Source organism: Oncorhynchus keta, chromosome 8, assembly GCF_023373465.1.
Source record: "Oncorhynchus keta strain PuntledgeMale-10-30-2019 chromosome 8, Oket_V2, whole genome shotgun sequence".
In the NCBI taxonomy this organism is placed as follows: Eukaryota; Metazoa; Chordata; class Actinopteri; order Salmoniformes; family Salmonidae; genus Oncorhynchus; species Oncorhynchus keta.
The window spans coordinates 31,190,397-31,209,748 of NC_068428.1; the positions used below are offsets into that span (position 1 = coordinate 31,190,397).

Consider the following 19,352-nt stretch of genomic DNA (forward strand, 5'->3'; position numbering starts at 1 on the left):
GAGGAGTCACGACACTGGTTCGGGTTCCCTTGCCAGGGGGAGCAATTTACATGGGCTGGAGTACCAATGGGATTTACAAATAGTCCCACTTGGTATCATCCTGCATTGAAACAATCGTTAAAAGGGTGTACATTTGAAGGTCCTGTGTTGGTACAGTACGGGGATGATTTGTTATTAGCGTCAAAAGACAAAGAAACTCATAAGCGAGACCTCACCACATTGGTTGACACGTTGGCGGACCAGGGTCATAAAGTATCTTATGAGAAAGCACAACTTGCAAAGAAAGAGGTAACCTATTTGGGGGTGTCGATTTCTAAGGGAACGAAACACATTACTCGGGATCGAGTAGAAACCATGCATTCTTTGGCACGGCCAAACACTCCTTGCACGCTCAGGAAAACGTTAGGAGTTTTCAATTATGTTAGACATTTTATTCCGTCATTCTCTGAAATGGCAGAGCCACTTACAGAGTTGACGAAAGGGGGGAAGGGTCCCCATGAGTCGATTGAGTGGAATCAAGAGTGTGAGGAAGCGTTTGTCGAGTTAAAGAAGCAATTGTGTCAAGAGCCAGCATTGGGATTGCCAAACCTAAAATGACCTTTTAAAAGTTTTGTTCATGAACAAGAAGGACATTGTAGCGCGGTGGTTACTCAAAATCATGGGGGTAGAGAGAGACCAGTAATGTACTGGAGGAAATTGCTAGACTCGCGAAAGGAATGTCACCGTGCCTTAGGGGGGTACAGACGACTGAAATGGTGTTGCATAACACGGCTTCCATTACAATGGGTCAAAAAGAAGATTTGTATGTTCCACACTCAGTAGCAACCATAGTGAACAGCATGAAAGCACAACATGGTACTAGTGCGAGATGGACAAAATGGGAGTTAATGATAAATGGGTCAAATCTACCATTTCATAAGATTGGTGCTTTGAATCCTGCGTCGTTAATGCCGTTACCTGGGAAGGTGAATCGCATACATGTAACCCAGATCAGATTACTCCAAAACTTAGGCCTGATTTGCAAGAGACAACATTAGAATCGGGACAAGTATTGTATACAGATGGCTCTAGTTACATGACCACAGCAGGGAAGAGAGTTACAGGTTACGCTGTGTGTGGCGACAGAGGAGTAGTCAAGGCTGGCCCAATGTCAGCCTCGGTGTCAGCCCAGGGGGCGGAGATACATGCACTCGGTGTCTGCCCAGGGGGCGGAGATACATGCACTCGGTGTCTGCCCAGGGGGCAGAGATACATGCACTCGGTGTCTGCCCAGGGGGCAGAGATACATGCACTCGGTGTCTGCCCAGGGGGCAGAGATACATGCACTCGGTGTCTGCCCAGGGGGCAGAGATACATGCACTCGGTGTCTGCCCAGGGGGCGGAGATACATGCACTCGGTGTCTGCCCAGGGGGCGGAGATACATTCACTCGGTGTCTGCCCAGGGGGCAGAGATACATGCACTCGGTGTCTGACCAGCGGGCGGAGATACATGCACTCGGTGTCTGCCCAGGGGGCGGAGATACATGCACTCGGTGTCAGCCCAGGGGGCGGAGATACATGCACTCTGTGTCAGCCCAGGGGGCAGAGATACATGCACTCGGTGTCTGCCCAGGGGGCGGAGATACATGCACTCGGTGTCTGCCCAGGGGGCAGAGATACATGCACTCGGTGTCTGCCCAGGGGGCAGAGATACATGCACTCGGTGTCAGCCCAGGGGGCAGAGATACATGCACTCGGTGTCTGCCCAGGGGGCGGAGATACATGCACTCGGTGTCTGCCCAGGGGGCAGAGATACATGCACTCGGTGTCAGCCCAGGGGGCGGAGATACATGCACTCGGTGTCAGCCCAGGGGGCAGAGATACATGCACTCGGTGTCTGCCCAGGGGGCGGAGATACATGCACTCGGTATCTGCCCAGGGGGCGGAGATACATGCACTCGGTATCTGCGCAGGGGGCGGAGATACATGCACTCGGTATCTGCCCAGGGGGCAGAGATACATGCACTCGGTGTCTGCCCAGGGGGCAGAGATACATGCACTCGGTGTCTGCCCAGGGGGCAGAGATACATGCACTCGGTGTCAGCCCAGGGGGCTGAGATACATGCACTCGGTGTCAGCCCAGGGGGCGGAGATACATGCACTCGGTGTCAGCCCAGGGGGCAGAGATACATGCACTCGGTGTCAGCCCAGGGGGCAGAGATACATGCACTCGGTGTCAGCCCAGGGGGCAGAGATACATGCACTCGGTGTCAGCCCAGGGGGCAGAGATACATGCACTCGGTGTCAGCCCAGGGGGCGGAGATACATGCACTCGGTGTCACCCCAGGGGGCAGAGATACATGCACTCGGTGTCTGCCCAGGGGGCAGAGATGCATGCACTCGGTGTCTGCCCAGGGGGCAGAGATACATGCACTCGGTGTCTGCCCAGGGGGCAGAGATACATGCACTCGGTGTCTGCCCAGGGGGCAGAGATACATGCACTCGGTGTCAGCCCAGGGGGCAGAGATACATGCACTCGGTGTCAGCCCAGGGGGCAGAGATACATGCACTCGGTGTCAGCCCAGGGGGCAGAGATACATGCACTGGCTGAGGTGTAGGATGTCGGAAGGGGAGAATGTAACAATACACACGGATTGTCGGTATGCATTTGGAGTAGTTCATGATTTCGGTACATTGTGGTCACAACGGGGCATGTTAACAGCGACAGGAACACCAATTAAAAATGGACTAGATGTAGAGGCATTATTAGAAGCATGTCAGTTGCCTAATAAATTAGTGGTGAAATGTGAAGCTCATATTAGTCGGACAGATGAAATAGCCATAGGTAATCGTAGAGCAGACAAAATGGCTAAAGCGGCTGTCTTGGTGAGAGAAAGTGTTAGAGAACCATATGTAAATATTGTGAATACAAAGGCTGGGATTGTGAGTCTAATAGATTTACAGCAGCAAACTAACAAGAAAGTAGACCGTGATGGGTTATGGTATAACCCTACCACTGAAAGGCCCGTGGCGTCAAGTGGGATACATGTTACTCTTTCTGAAATGTATCTCATCAATCGGCTGTGAACATGTACTCAGTTCAAGACGACGTGGTGGGAAAGGGGGGTGTAAGGAACATTTTTGTACTGGGTTAAAAGGTGTGTGATATTGACAGTGACCGAAGGAGCTGTAGGGACAGTGACCGAAGGAGCTGTAGGGACAGTGACCGAGGAGCTGTAGGGACAGTGACCGAAGGAGCTGTAGGGAAAGTGACAGAAGGAGCTGTAGGGACAGTAACTGAGGAGCTGTAGGGACAGAAACTCAAGGAGCTGTAGGGACAGTAACCGAAGGAGCTGTAGGGACAGTAACCGAAGGAGCTGTAGGGACAGTAACAGAAGGAGCTGTAGGGACAGTAACAGAAGGAGCTGTAGGGACAGTAACAGAAGGAGCTGTAGGGACAGTAACTGAAGGAGCTGTAGGGACAGTAACTGAGGAGCTGTAGGGATAGTGACCGAAGGAGCTGTAGGGACGGTGACCGAAGGAGCTGTAGGGACAGTAACTGAAGGAGCTGTAGGGACGGTGACCGAAGGAGCTGTAGGGACAGTAACTGAAGGAGCTGTAGGGACGGTGACCGAAGGAGCTGTAGGGACAGTAACTGAAGGAGCTGTAGGGACAGTGACCGAAGGAGCTGTAGGGACAGTAACAGAAGGAGCTGTAGGGACAGTAACAGAAGGAGCTGTAGGGACAGTGACAGAAGGAGCTGTAGGGACAGTACCTGAAGGAGCTGTAGGGACAGTAACTGAAGGAGCTGTAGGGACAGTAACAGAAGGAGCTGTAGGGACAGTGACAGAAGGAGCTGTAGGGACAGTACCTGAAGGAGCTGTAGGGACAGTAACTGAAGGAGCAGTAGAAGTAGCGCAGGAGGCTTTAGTGACTGTATGGATCTGGAATACAGCGCAAATGAGGGGTATTGTGAGATATGCGTCAGGAGTAGTGTTAGTAATAGCAGGGGTTACTTTGGTGATGTTGTAGGGATATCATGTGCTGAGGGCATTGATGTTAAAATGAATACTCAGTGTGAGTTACCTCAAGATGAGGTAAAACTGATTAAGGCTACCGCACGTATATATGGGGCGGCTATGGAGGTAAATGATGAGGAGCAAAGTGAGAATGACATGGCTTGGGAACACCTCTTGGATCCTGTAGTCTGACGGGGAAGACTGGGTGGAAGAATGAGGAAGCTTTTTAGCGCTTCCATTTTTGCCAAGCCCAGCAGGAAAGTATCCTGAAGACATAGTCAGGCTAAGAGAGAGTGGGAATTGTCATGTTATCAACCTTTAAATTGTCATTCATCTATAATATCTTGTTACCTTCTTTCCTGTGGAGCCATAAACTGTAAGGACGAAGAGTGTCTTAAGTAGGATGCATTCAAACTGTGATGTCTGAAATGATTAGTTGTCTGATTACAGCTGTACATAACCTTTGGGGATGATTAAACTTGGTTAAAGCTTCTCTAGTGTCCGTGAGTTATTTACTCTGAAAAATAAGAACCCAGCAATATATATTTATTTATTTGTTAATCGCAGCCAATGTCCCCGCAGGAGGTCTTTTGCCTTTTGGTAGGCCATCATTGTAAATAAGAATTTATTCCTAACTGATTTGCCTAGTTAAATAAAGGTTAAATAAAGTAAAAATTCCTACACAGCTTATAGAAGCAGCACAACTGTGTTTGTAGCTAAAAGGTCTAGAAAGGGAAAGATTTGAGAAAGGTTATGTGTTTACAAACTAAATATACACAACGTTTCCTCTAAAGGCTGATATCCCACCTTGGTAATGGAGGGAATTTTAAATGTTAGAGATGTGAATGTAACTACATCCAATGATGTAGTTGTACACAGAGGAATTCATATTAATGTCTATGTCTGCAACTGGTCCTTCTTTTAGTGGTTCTTTCAGCTCAGACCACTTCTGTTTTTCTGAGACTGAGCAGAGAGAGAGAGAGAAATATGTTCATTGGTTGTCTTTTGACCACAACATCTTACCACACCCTAAAATAACATAGCTGGTCATTTCACAACTTCAAAAGAAGTAGAAGAAAACAAAATCTTGACGTATTTGCATTTTGCAACAACAACACAAAGATACCGTGGAAACAGTGGCCTGTATTGTTTCTATGGGGATTGTCATAGAGACACTGTTTTGGGCGTTTTACTAGATGGTATTACATTACATTTACATTTAAGTCATTTAGCAGATATTACCAGATGGTATACAGCTATGGATGGAAATACATTTCTCGTAGCAGGTTAGGAGAATGTACATAGCAGGTAAGGAGAATTAGGATATGTTTGGGAAAGGGGTTAGGGTTATCTTAAATGATCTCCTAAGAAAAGTCACTTCTGTGCGTTGCTGTACTCTTTCTAGTTACAACCTGTTTTTGTCCCCATCAGAACCCCAAATATAAGATGTATTACTCTGCTGTTTGTAAACAAACAGGCTATATAGCCTCAAAACATGGTTAAAGTCCCACTGCAGTCAAACACGTTCATTCTGGTGCTTTATATATTTCCACACGATAAGGTTGACATAACAAGGCAGTAAATGAGTTAATAGACTAATAAGAAAGAGAGTTCCAAACCTCTCTGCCAATAACAGCCCATTTTTAGCTCTCTGTGTTGAACCATTTTCTAATGTGACCAACAGGCCTGAAACCCTGCTTCTTCTTCAATGCCAAATATCACTCCTCCATGTACACTTGGTAAGATGTTATAATATATTATAAAACCTTATTCACATGATTTGGATGGTCTACTTTAAATAACCAAAGTTGTCTTTCACAAATGTAAATTCTAGGGGTTTGTTTTCCTGAGGAGACGTTTTTCCTCAGGTCCAGAACACTAACTTCTTCCTCAGGATAAATTTGTAGCAGGCTGTTGGACTAGATTACCAGAACAAAATTAAAATGTTATATGATGATTCAGCCACGTCTCACAATTCGTTCTTGAGTGGATGGTCAGGGGACATAATTATAAATCATTTGTAGACTCCAAATTGACTGCAAGGAGCCGAAAAATATTTAATATTTGACTAAAACATAATAATTTAAAACCTTGCTTACGACACGATTACAAGTACTTATCTCCCTAATATGTGTGGGAATACTTTGGAACAGATTTCCAAAATTAAAATCACTTGGAGCTAATTGTTTGGTTTTTTAAAAGTATTTTATGTCCCAAACAATTCAAAAGGAAAACGTTTTTGTTTCTCAGAACACTTGAACACATTCCAGCCTTCATCAATCAGCCAGCCTCATACAGTACTTGGTGGTAGGACAGTATAACACACACACACAGTAGTAGTATTCTGTGTCTTCTCCCCTAAACAGAAGGACACTCTGAAGCTGGGGGACTTTGGCTCATATTAGAGTGTTTACTCCCGCCCTACACAGAGTAAATCTCTACACGTTGGTACAGAACCCCAGAGTGCCTCGTAACGGACAGACACTACTCTCAGAAGATGGACGTCTGGAGCGCCGGCTGTGTCTTCTACAATCAGGTAATGATTAATTATGTATTAATGGGGTAATAGTATCTCTTCCACTGTAGAACAGGTGTGTATCTGAGAGCTGTAGCCTCCAGTGTTGAGTCTTCAAGATCATAAGGAACCAAACCAATCACATTATACTCTGACTGACGTACCAATGAGTTTCGCCACGAGGTGGTGCCATGTAGCTAGTTAAAGGGAAGTAGGATCCTCAATTTGTCCCTGTCCCTATTTGTTGGACACAGTGTAACTCATAGCAATAGCATGATTCATTATACTTCTGTGGTGTAACCTCTATCCACCCTCTTGGTTTGACCTCTGTTTGACCCCCCCCCCTCCTCTTCCTGCAGCCTCTGGCATCTCTGTTTCCAAATCAAACCAGTTGTATTTTCAGAATATTCTCCAAGAATATAATTCATTTCGCTATTTAACCCCTGAATATCAGCTACCCAACTTTATCAGGACTTATCCTGAGCCTAGTTGAAATGTGTTTACACAGCGGGAAATGCAGAAATATTTTATTTTTTACTATAATCAGCTCGTCAAACATTGACGGATACAAACTTAAAACCACTGATCATGACCATTTAGCCCATGAGGTGAAACTTCTGTTCAGCAGATGTCAGTAACCTGATTGTCAATTCCATATTGTCCATTTTACTTTGACCTGTCCTGTTGTTAGGATATGTTATCAACCTCTTAAGGTTACCCCTTACTTTTTCGAACATTCTGTTAAAAATCGGGCAACATTTCAGCGTCCTGCTACTCATGCCAGGAATATAGTATATGCATATGATTAGTATGTGTGGATAGAAAACACTCTGACGTTTCTAAAACTGGTTATATCACGGCTGTGACTATAACAGAGCGTGTGTTTCATCGAAAAGCGCAAGAAAAACTGATCACCGAAAACTGGGAAAAATATCCATGCGCCACTTGAATGTATTGTCTATGGGGAAGCAAATTACATGGGGCTGAGATTGCAAGTCCTACAGCTTCCACAGGATGTCGCCAGTCTTGTCAATTGCCTGGGCTTTGTTTCTTGGTCAAACGAGTAAGAGAGAGCCCATTCCTTCCGGTCTCCGACAGGATGTTTTGGAGGAGAAATTTCCGAACATGATTTGAAGACGTGGAGCTATTCAATACAAATCTCCCCGTGATCAATTTGATAAATTATTAACGTTTACTAATACCTAAAGTTGGATTACAAAAGTATTTAGAAGTGTTTTGTGAAAGTTTATCTTAGACTTTTTTAATGTAAAAAAATGACGTTGCGTTTTAAAACGCTGTTTTTTCCTGGATCCCACACTTTTCATAGATCGATATTTAGGGTATATATGGACCGATTTAACCAGCTCGGGAGTTTTATTCCTCTGCTGGTAGCGTGACTACAGCTCAAGCTCATTACCATAACGCACAATGCGCAAAAATATTCCTAAAAATATTTAACCTCCACACATTAACAAGTAAAATAGCTCAAATGAAAGATAAACAAGTTGTTTATCTAGCCAGCAAGTCAGATTTCTAAAATGTTTTACGGCGAAAACATAGCACATATTTATGTCAAACCACCACCGCAGACATAACTCATTAGCATAGCCAAGTAGGAAAAAATATGCAATCAACAAACGCAGGATTAAAAGAAAAATCATTTCACTAACCTTTTGAAATCTTCATCAGATGACAGTAATATAACATGTTACAAAGTACATTCATTTTTTTTCAATAATATGCTATATATATCCATAAATCTCTGTTTACAATGATGCATCGTTCAAAAAATGCTACCCAAATGTCCTGAGAAATGACGATAGCCCCGGCAGATAACGTCAGCTAACAAGGAATACACATCATAAACTTTGACTAAATATGCATGTTTTACATATGTATAGCAAGATACACTTCTTCTAAATGCAATTGCATTGTTACATTTAATTTTAACGTTACATTTTGCGTTCACTAGACTATAATATGGAGTCGGCGCTCCCACAGTAGCATAATGACTCCTCTATCTTGGAGTCGACAGAAACCCAAAATTAATACATTAAATATTCCCTTACCTTTGTTATTCTTCCATCAAACGACCTGTAAGGGATTATACTCACCAAATTAGCGTTCCGTTTTCAAGTCTGCGTCTTTCGGTTCTCAAAATAGCCTGATTTTGGTAAAAATGTAGTTAAAATTGAAGTGGTTGCGCACCAAAACTTCGAAAGTATATATAATATGTCGAGTAAACTTGTCAAACTAACTTCATAATCAAGCTTTAACATGTTATAAAGGTGTACAGCAATTTTGAGAACAAACAGAAACACAAGCACTGTTCAATCGATCTTGGAAAAGAGAGAGGACTTGACCATTGCGCACAGGTTTTTTTGAGTGACTGAGAGCTTACCGTGTGCTCAAACTCTCGCAAGCGGGCGATTCTCACAATGAGAAGTCCCATTGAAAGCTGAGATCACGCTGAACACGTGGAGACTGTTCCGGGTGCTGTGACTGTTTGTGAAGGGTGTTTGCGATGAGGTCAAAGGTGACCCAACTTTTCATATGAGAAGAGATATTTTGGGAAAATGCAGATTTTGAGAGTTCTGCTATACATAGAGACATAATTTAAACGATTTTAAAAGCTTTAGAGTGTTTTCTATTCGATAATATTTTTTATTTGCATATATTAGCAACTTTTGACAAAAATGTATCATGTTTTATATGGGTACCCAAATCCTCCAGAAGGGGCAGTAAACCGTGGTATCCTGAACAGGTTAATCGGGAAAAAAAAAACAATAGTGATGTTTATGGGACTATCTAGGAGTGCCAACAAAGAAGCTCGTCGAAGGTAATAAATGTTTTATATTTTATTTCTGCGTTTTGTGTAGGGCCGGCTATGCTAATTATTTTGTTTACGTCCCCTTCAGGTATTTCGGGGTGTTGCATGCTATCAGATAATAGCTTCTCATGCTTTCGCCGAAAAGCATTTTAAAAATCTGACTTGTTGGCTGGATTCACAACGAGTGTAGCTTTAATTCAGTACCCTGCATGTGTGTTTTAATGAACGTTTGAGTTTTAACGAGTGCTATTAGCATTTAGCGTAGCGCATTTGCATTTCCAGATGGCTAGATGGCACGCCTGCGTGTCGGGTGCGCTTAAGAGGTTAACAAGTCAGCTCATTTTTTACTTGATTGGGTGACATTTAGTTTAGGCTTTTTGATCAGAGAAACCTCCATGATATAAAAAGTGTCCATCTCATCATATTGTCATACATTTAGTCTCCAGTCTGTAAGTTACAGAAAAGGCCACACTCTTTCTGCCATGTCCTATATCTGTTACATGATTTATGTTAGATTATTTTAGCCTTTTTTTGTATTTTACCCAGCCTTTTTCTCCCCAATTAGATCTTGTCTCATCGCTGCAACTCCCCAACGGGCTCGGGAGAGGAGAAGGTGGAGTCATGCATCCTCCGATACATGACCAGCCTAACCACGCTCCTTAAAACTTTTTGATACTACACATCCCGCATGCGGGAGCGTAATCATCGCCTCAAACGAATTAGCATAACGCAGTGGACATAAATATCCCTAGAAAATGTTCCTATTCATGAAAATCACAAATGAAATATATTGAGACACAGCTTAGCCTTTTGTTAATCACACTGTCATCTCAGATTTTCAAAATATTCTTTACAGCCAACGCTAAACAAGCATTTGTGTAAGTTTATCATGGCATAATGCTATGCTAGGCTCTGCTAGCAGCAGGCAACATTTTCACGAAAATAAGAAAAGCAATCAAATTAAATAATTTGCCTTTGAAGAACTTTGGATGTTTTCACTCAGGAGACTCCCAGTTAGATAGCAAATGTTCCTTTTTTCCAAAATGTCATTTTTGTAGGCGAAATCACTCCGTTTGTTCTTCACGTTTGGCTGAGAAATCAACCGGAAAATGCGGTCACTGCAAAGCCAAACTGTTTTCCAAATTAGCTCCATAATATCGACAGAAACATGGCAAACGTTGTTTAGAATCAATCCTCAAGGTGTTTTTCACATATCTATTCGAAAAAAATATCCACCGGGACAATTGGTTTCTCATGAGAAGCGATTGGAAAAATGGCTACTTCTGTACTTTACGCAATAATTTCTGCGGGAGCCATCATGTGACCACTTGCTCAATGTGGTCCCTTTCGGCTATTCTTCAACATAAATGCGTAAAAAGACGTCACAATGCTGTAGACACCTTGGGGAATACGTAGAAAGTGTAAGCTCATTCGTAGCCCATTCACAGCCATATAAAGAGTCATTGGCATGCAGGGCTTTCAAAATATGGGGCACTTCCTGTTTGGATTTTTATCTGAGTTTCGCCTGTAACATCAGTTCTGTTGCACTCACAGACAATATCTTTGCAGTTTTGGAAACGTCAGAGTGTTTTCTATCCTAAGCTGTAAATTATATGCATAGTCGAGCTTCTTGTCGTGACGAAATATCCCTTTATCCAAAAATGAAAACACTGCAGCCTAGTTAACACCCGCCAGTTCAGTCGGAAGCCAGACGCACCAATATCCCGCTGGAAAAACTGTTCAACTGGCGACCGGGGTCAGATCCAGAAACCAGATCCTCCATCCCCTCTCTGGTCCTGTCAGGTCCCCCACTAACCCAGATCCTCCACCCCCTCTCTGGTCCTGTCAGGTCCCCCACTAACCCAGATCCTCTACCCCCTCTCTGGTCCTGTCAGGTCCCCCACTAAACCAGTTCCTCCATCTGCTCTCTGGTCCTGTCAGGTCACCCACTAAACCATCCTCTCTTTGGTCCAGTCAGGTCAGCACTAAACTAGACCCCATCATCTCTCTGGTCATGGCTGGTTCTCCTCCACTAAATCAGACCCCCATCCTCTCTCTGATCCTGGCTGGTTCTCCTCCACTAACCAGACCTCCATCCTCTTCCTGGTCCTTTCAGGTTCTCCACTTAACCAGATTCTCCCTGTGACTGTAGGAGTAGTGTGGACACATGTTTAACTTGGTGAGGACACCTGTTTAACTTGGCGAGGACACCTGTTTAACTTGGTGAGGACACCTGTTTAACTTGGTGTGGACACCTGTTTAACTTGGTGTGGACACCTGTTTAACTTGGTGTGGACACCTGTTTAACTTGGTGAGGACACCTGTTTAACTTGGTGTGGACACCTGTTTAACTTGGTGTGGACACCTGTTTTACTTGGTGTGGACACCTGTTTTACTTGGTGTGGACACCTGTTTAACTTGGTGTGGACACCTGTTTAACTTGGTGAGGACACCTGTTTAACTTGGCGAGGACACCTGTTTAACTTGGTGAGGACACCTGTTTAACTTGGTGAGGACACCTGTTTAACTTGGTGTGGACACCTGTTTAACTTGGTGTGGACACCTGTTTAACTTGGTGAGGACACCTGTTTAACTTGGTGTGGACACCTGTTTAACTTGGTGAGGACACCTGTTTAACTTGGTGAGGACACCTGTTTAACTTGGTGAGGACACCTGTTTAACTTGGTGTGGACACCTGTTTAACTTGGTGTGGACACCTGTTTAACTTGGTGAGGACACCTGTTTAACTTGGTGAGGACACCTGTTTAACTTGGTGAGGACACCTGTTTAACTTGGTGAGGACACCTGTTTAACTTGGTGAGGACACCTGTTTAACTTGGCGAGGACACCTGTTTAACTTGGCGAGGACACCTGTTTAACTTGGTGAGGACACCTGTTTAACTTGGTGTGGACACCTGTTTAACTTGGTGAGGACACCTGTTTAACTTGGTGAGGACACCTGTTTAACTTGGTGAGGACACCTGTTTAACTTGGTGAGGACACCTGTTTAACTTGGCGAGGACACCTGTTTAACTTGGTGAGGACACCTGTTTAACTTGGTGTGGACACATGTTTAACTTGGTGTGGACACCAGTTTAACTTGGTGAGGACACCTGTTTAACTTGGCGAGGACACCTGTTTAACTTGGTGTGGACACCTGTTTAACTTGGTGAGGACACCTGTTTAACTTGGTGAGGACACCTGTTTAACTTGGCGAGGACACCTGTTTAACTTGGTGTGGACACCTGTTTAACTTGGTGTGGCCACCTGTTTAACTTGGCGAGGACACCTGTTTAACTTGGCGAGGACACCTGTTTAACTTGGTGTGGACACCTGTTTAACTTGGTGTGGACACCTGTTTAACTTGGCGAGGACACCTGTTTAACTTGGTGAGGACACCTGTTTAACTTGGTGTGGACACCTGTTTAACTTGGCGAGGACACCTGTTTAACTTGGTGTGGACACCTGTTTAACTTGGTGAGGACACCTGTTTAACTTGGTGTGGACACCTGTTTAACTTGGCGAGGACACCTGTTTAACTTGGTGAGGACACCTGTTTAACTTGGTGAGGACACCTGTTTAACTTGGTGTGGACACCTGTTTAACTTGGTGAGGACACCTGTTTTACTTGCTGTGGACACCTGTTTAACTTGGTGAGGACACCTGTTTAACTTGGTGAGGACACCTGTTTAACTTGGTGAGGACACCTGTTTTACTTGCTGTGGACACCTGTTTAACTTGGTGAGGACACCTGTTTAACTTGGTGAGGACACCTGTTTAACTTGGCGAGGACACCTGTTTTACTTGGCGAGGACACCTGTTTAACTTGGTGAGGACACCTGTTTAACTTGGTGAGGACACCTGTTTAACTTGGTGAGGACACCTGTTTAACTTGGTGAGGACACCTGTTTAACTTGGTGAGGACACCTGTTTAACTTGGCGAGGACACCTGTTTAACTTGGTGAGGACACCTGTTTAACTTGGTGAGGACACCTGTTTAACTTGGTGAGGACACCTGTTTAACTTGGTGAGGACACCTGTTTAACTTGGTGAGGACACCTGTTTAACTTGGTGAGGACACCTGTTTAACTTGGTGAGGACACCTGTTTAACTTGGCGAGGACACCTGTTTAACTTGGTGAGGACACCTGTTTAACTTGGTGAGGACACCTGTTTAACTTGGTGAGGACACCTGTTTAACTTGGTGAGGACACCTGTTTAACTTGGTGAGGACACCTGTTTAACTTGGTGAGGACACCTGTTTAACTTGGTGAGGACACCTGTTTAACTTGGTGTGGACACCTGTTTAACTTGGCGAGGACACCTGTTTAACTTGGTGAGGACACCTGTTTAACTTGGTGTGGACACCTGTTTAACTTGGTGTGGACACCTGTTTAACTTGGTGAGGACACCTGTTTAACTTGGTGAGGACACCTGTTTAACTTGGTGTGGACACCTGTTTAACTTGGCGAGGACACCTGTTTAACTTGGTGTGGACACCTGTTTAACTTGGTGAGGACACCTGTTTAACTTGGTGTGGACACCTGTTTAACTTGGCGAGGACACCTGTTTAACTTGGCGTGGACACCTGTTTAACTTGGTGAGGACACCTGTTTAACTTGGTGTGGACACCTGTTTAACTTGGTGAGGACACCTGTTTAACTTGGAGTGGACACCTGTTTAACTTGGCGAGGACACCTGTTTAACTTGGTGTGGACACCTGTTTAACTTGGTGAGGACACCTGTTTAACTTGGTGAGGACACCTGTTTAACTTGGTGTGGACACCTGTTTAACTTGGTGTGGACACCTGTTTAACTTGGTGAGGACACCTGTTTAACTTGGTGTGGACACCTGTTTAACTTGGTGAGGACACCTGTTTAACTTGGAGTGGACACCTGTTTAACTTGGAGTGGACACCTGTTTAACTTGGTGTGGACACCTGTTTAACTTGGTGAGGACACCTGTTTAACTTGGTGAGGACACCTGTTTAACTTGGCGAGGACACCTGTTTAACTTGGTGTGGACACCTGTTTAACTTGGTGTGGACACCTGTTTAACTTGGTGAGGACACCTGTTTAACTTGGTGAGGACACCTGTTTAACTTGGTGTGGACACCTGTTTAACTTGGTGAGGACACCTGTTTAACTTGGTGAGGACACCTGTTTAACTTGGTGAGGACACCTGTTTAACTTGGCGAGGACACCTGTTTAACTTGGTGAGGACACCTGTTTAACTTGGCGAGGACACCTGTTTAACTTGGTGAGGACACCTGTTTAACTTGGTGAGGACACCTGTTTAACTTGGTGAGGACACCTGTTTAACTTGGCGAGGACACCTGTTTAACTTGGCGAGGACACCTGTTTAACTTGGTGAGGACACCTGTTTAACTTGGTGAGGACACCTGTTTAACTTGGTGAGGACACCTGTTTAACTTGGTGAGGACACCTGTTTAACTTGGCGAGGACACCTGTTTAACTTGGTGTGGACACCTGTTTAACTTGGTGAGGACACCTGTTTAACTTGGTGTGGACACCTGTTTAACTTGGCGAGGACACCTGTTTAACTTGGAGTGGACACCTGTTTAACTTGGTGTGGACACCTGTTTAACTTGGCGAGGACACCTGTTTAACTTGGCGAGGACACCTGTTTAACTTGGTGTGGACACCTGTTTAACTTGGTGAGGACACCTGTTTTACTTGGTGTGGACACCTGTTTAACTTGGTGTGGACACCTGTTTAACTTGGCGAGGACACCTGTTTAACTTGGTGAGGACACCTGTTTAACTTGGAGTGGACACCTGTTTAACTTGGCGAGGACACCTGTTTAACTTGGTGTGGACACCTGTTTAACTTGGTGAGGACACCTGTTTAACTTGGCGAGGACACCTGTTTAACTTGGCGAGGACACCTGTTTAACTTGGCGAGGACACCTGTTTAACTTGGTGTGGACACCTGTTTAACTTGGTGAGGACACCTGTTTAACTTGGTGAGGACACCTGTTTAACTTGGTGTGGACACCTGTTTAACTTGGTGAGGACACCTGTTTAACTTGGTGTGGACACCTGTTTAACTTGGTGAGGACACCTGTTTAACTTGGAGGGACACCTGTTTAACTTGGCGAGGACACCTGTTTAACTTGGTGTGGACACCTGTTTAACTTGGTGAGGACACCTGTTTAACTTGGTGAGGACACCTGTTTAACTTGGAGTGGACACCTGTTTAACTTGGTGTGGACACCTGTTTAACTTGGTGTGGACACCTGTTTAACTTGGTGTGGACACCTGTTTAACTTGGTGTGGACACCTGTTTAACTTGGTGAGGACACCTGTTTAACTTGGCGAGGACACCTGTTTAACTTGGTGTGGACACCTGTTTAACTTGGTGAGGACACCTGTTTAACTTGGCGAGGACACCTGTTTAACTTGGTGAGGACACCTGTTTAACTTGGCGAGGACACCTGTTTAACTTGGTGTGGACACCTGTTTAACTTGGTGAGGACACCTGTTTAACTTGGTGAGGACACCTGTTTAACTTGGTGAGGACACCTGTTTAACTTGGTGAGGACACCTGTTTAACTTGGTGAGGACACCTGTTTAACTTGGTGTGGACACCTGTTTAACTTGGCGAGGACACCTGTTTAACTTGGTGAGGACACCTGTTTAACTTGGCGAGGACACCTGTTTAACTTGGCGAGGACACCTGTTTAACTTGGCGAGGACACCTGTTTAACTTGGCGAGGACACCTGTTTAACTTGGCGAGGACACCTGTTTAACTTGGCGAGGACACCTGTTTAACTTGGCGAGGACACCTGTTTAACTTGGTGTGGACACCTGTTTAACTTGGTGAGGACACCTGTTTAACTTGGCGAGGACACCTGTTTAACTTGGCGAGGACACCTGTTTAACTTGGTGTGGACACCTGTTTAACTTGGTGAGGACACCTGTTTAACTTGGTGTGGACACCTGTTTAACTTGGCGAGGACACCTGTTTAACTTGGAGTGGACACCTGTTTAACTTGGTGTGGACACCTGTTTAACTTGGCGAGGACACCTGTTTAACTTGGCGAGGACACCTGTTTAACTTGGTGTGGACACCTGTTTAACTTGGTGAGGACACCTGTTTTACTTGGTGTGGACACCTGTTTAACTTGGTGTGGACACCTGTTTAACTTGGCGAGGACACCTGTTTAACTTGGTGAGGACACCTGTTTAACTTGGAGTGGACACCTGTTTAACTTGGCGAGGACACCTGTTTAACTTGGTGTGGACACCTGTTTAACTTGGTGAGGACACCTGTTTAACTTGGTGTGGACACCTGTTTAACTTGGCGAGGACACCTGTTTAACTTGGCGAGGACACCTGTTTAACTTGGTGTGGACACCTGTTTAACTTGGTGAGGACACCTGTTTAACTTGGTGAGGACACCTGTTTAACTTGGTGTGGACACCTGTTTAACTCGGTGAGGACACCTGTTTAACTTGGTGAGGACACCTGTTTAACTTGGTGAGGACACCTGTTTAACTTGGCGAGGACACCTGTTTAACTTGGTGAGGACACCTGTTTAACTTGGCGAGGACACCTGTTTAACTTGGCGAGGACACCTGTTTAACTTGGCGAGGACACCTGTTTAACTTGGTGAGGACACCTGTTTAACTTGGCGAGGACACCTGTTTAACTTGGTGAGGACACCTGTTTAACTTGGCGAGGACACCTGTTTAACTTGGTGTGGACACCTGTTTAACTTGGTGAGGACACCTGTTTAACTTGGTGTGGACACCTGTTTAACTTGGCGAGGACACCTGTTTAACTTGGCGAGGACACCTGTTTAACTTGGTGAGGACACCTGTTTAACTTGGTGAGGACACCTGTTTAACTTGGTGTGGACACCTGTTTAACTTGGCGAGGACACCTGTTTAACTTGGTGTGGACACCTGTTTAACTTGGTGTGGACACCTGTTTAACTTGGCGAGGACACCTGTTTAACTTGGTGAGGACACCTGTTTAACTTGGTGTGGACACCTGTTTAACTTGGCGAGGACACCTGTTTTACTTGGTGTGGACACCTGTTTAACTTGGTGTGGACACCTGTTTAACTTGGCGAGGACACCTGTTTAACTTGGTGAGGACACCTGTTTTACTTGGTGAGGACACCTGTTTAACTTGGCGAGGACACCTGTTTTACTTGGTGAGGACACCTGTTTAACTTGGTGAGGACACCTGTTTTACTTGGTGTGGACACCTGTTTAACTTGGCGAGGACACCTGTTTTACTTGGTGAGGACACCTGTTTAACTTGGCGAGGACACCTGTTTTACTTGGTGAGGACACCTGTTTAACTTGGTGAGGACACCTGTTTTACTTGGTGTGGACACCTGTTTAACTTGGCGAGGACACCTGTTTTACTTGGTGTGGACACCTGTTTAACTTGGCGAGGACACCTGTTTTACTTGGTGAGGACACCTGTTTAACTTGGTGAGGACACCTGTTTTACTTGGTGTGGACACCTGTTTAACTTGGCGAGGACACCTGTTTTACTTGGTGAGGACACCTGTTTAACTTGGTGAGGACACCTGTTTTACTTGGTGTGGACACCTGTTTAACTTGGCGAGGACACCTGTTTAACTTGGCGAGGACACCTGTTTAACTTGGTGTGGACACCTGTTTAACTTGGTGAGGACACCTGTTTAACTTGGTGTGGACACCTGTTTAACTTGGTGTGGACACCTGTTTAACTTGGCGAGGACACCTGTTTAACTTGGTGAGGACACCTGTTTTACTTGGTGAGGACACCTGTTTTACTTGGTGAGGACACCTGTTTAACTTGGTGTGGACACCTGTTTAACTTGGTGTGGACACCTGTTTAACTTGGCGAGGACACCTGTTTAACTTGGTGAGGACACCTGTTTAACTTGGTGAGGACACCTGTTTAACTTGGTGAGGACACCTGTTTAACTTGGTGAGGACACCTGTTTAACTTGGTGAGGACACCTGTTTAACTTGGTGAGGACACCTGTTTAACTTGGCGAGGACACCTGTTTAACTTGGTGAGGACACCTGTTTAACTTGGTGAGGACACCTGTTTAACTTGGCGAGGACACCTGTTTAACTTGGTGAGGACACCTGTTTAACTTGGTGAGGACACCTGTTTAACTTGGTGAGGACACCTGTTTAACTTGGTGAGGACACCTGTTTAACTTGGTGAGGACACCTGTTTAACTTGGTGAGGACACCTGTTTAACTTGGTGAGGACACCTGTTTAACTTGGTGTGGACACCTGTTTAACTTGGAGTGGACACCTGTTTAACTTGGTGAGGACACATGTTTAACTTGGTGAGGACACCTGTTTAACTTGGAGTGGACACCTGTTTAACTTGGTGAGGACACATGTTTAACTTGGTGAGGACACCTGTTTAACTTGGAGTGGACACCTGTTTAACTTGGAGTGGACACCTGTTTAACTTGGTGAGGACACATGTTTAACTTGGTGAGGACACCTGTTTAACTTGGTGAGGACACCTGTTTAACTTGGTGAGGACACCTGTTTAACTTGGTGAGGACACCTGTTTAACTTGGCGAGGACACCTGTTTAACTTGGTGAGGACACCTGTTTAACTTGGCGAGGACACCTGTTTAACTTGGTGTGGACACCTGTTTAACTTGGTGAGGACACCTGTTTAACTTGGTGAGGACACCTGTTTAACTTGGTGAGGACACCTGTTTAACTTGGCGAGGACACCTGTTTAACTTGGTGAGGACACCTGTTTAACTTGGTGTGGACACCTGTTTAACTTGGTGTGGACACCTGTTTAACTTGGTGTGGACACCTGTTTAACTTGGTGTGGACACCTGTTTAACTTGGTGTGGACACCTGTTTAACTTGGTGCGGACACCTGTTTAACTTGGTGTGGACACCAGTTTAGCAAAGCGTGCTACAGACTAGACTCCAGATGCTTGGATTACAGGCAGCACCACTACTCCTGGCAAGAAACTCTGCTGCGGGTAAAGGTGAT

The 19,352-nt window shown here is 45.0% G+C and overlaps 1 protein-coding gene across 2 annotated transcripts in view; it reads right to left on the reverse strand.

Moving 5' to 3' along the window:
- Positions 1-19,352, reverse strand: part of LOC118378608 (myeloid cell surface antigen CD33-like) — a 111,512-nt gene that overhangs the window by 66,514 nt on the left and 25,646 nt on the right. The gene's annotated exons all lie outside the window — the stretch shown is intronic.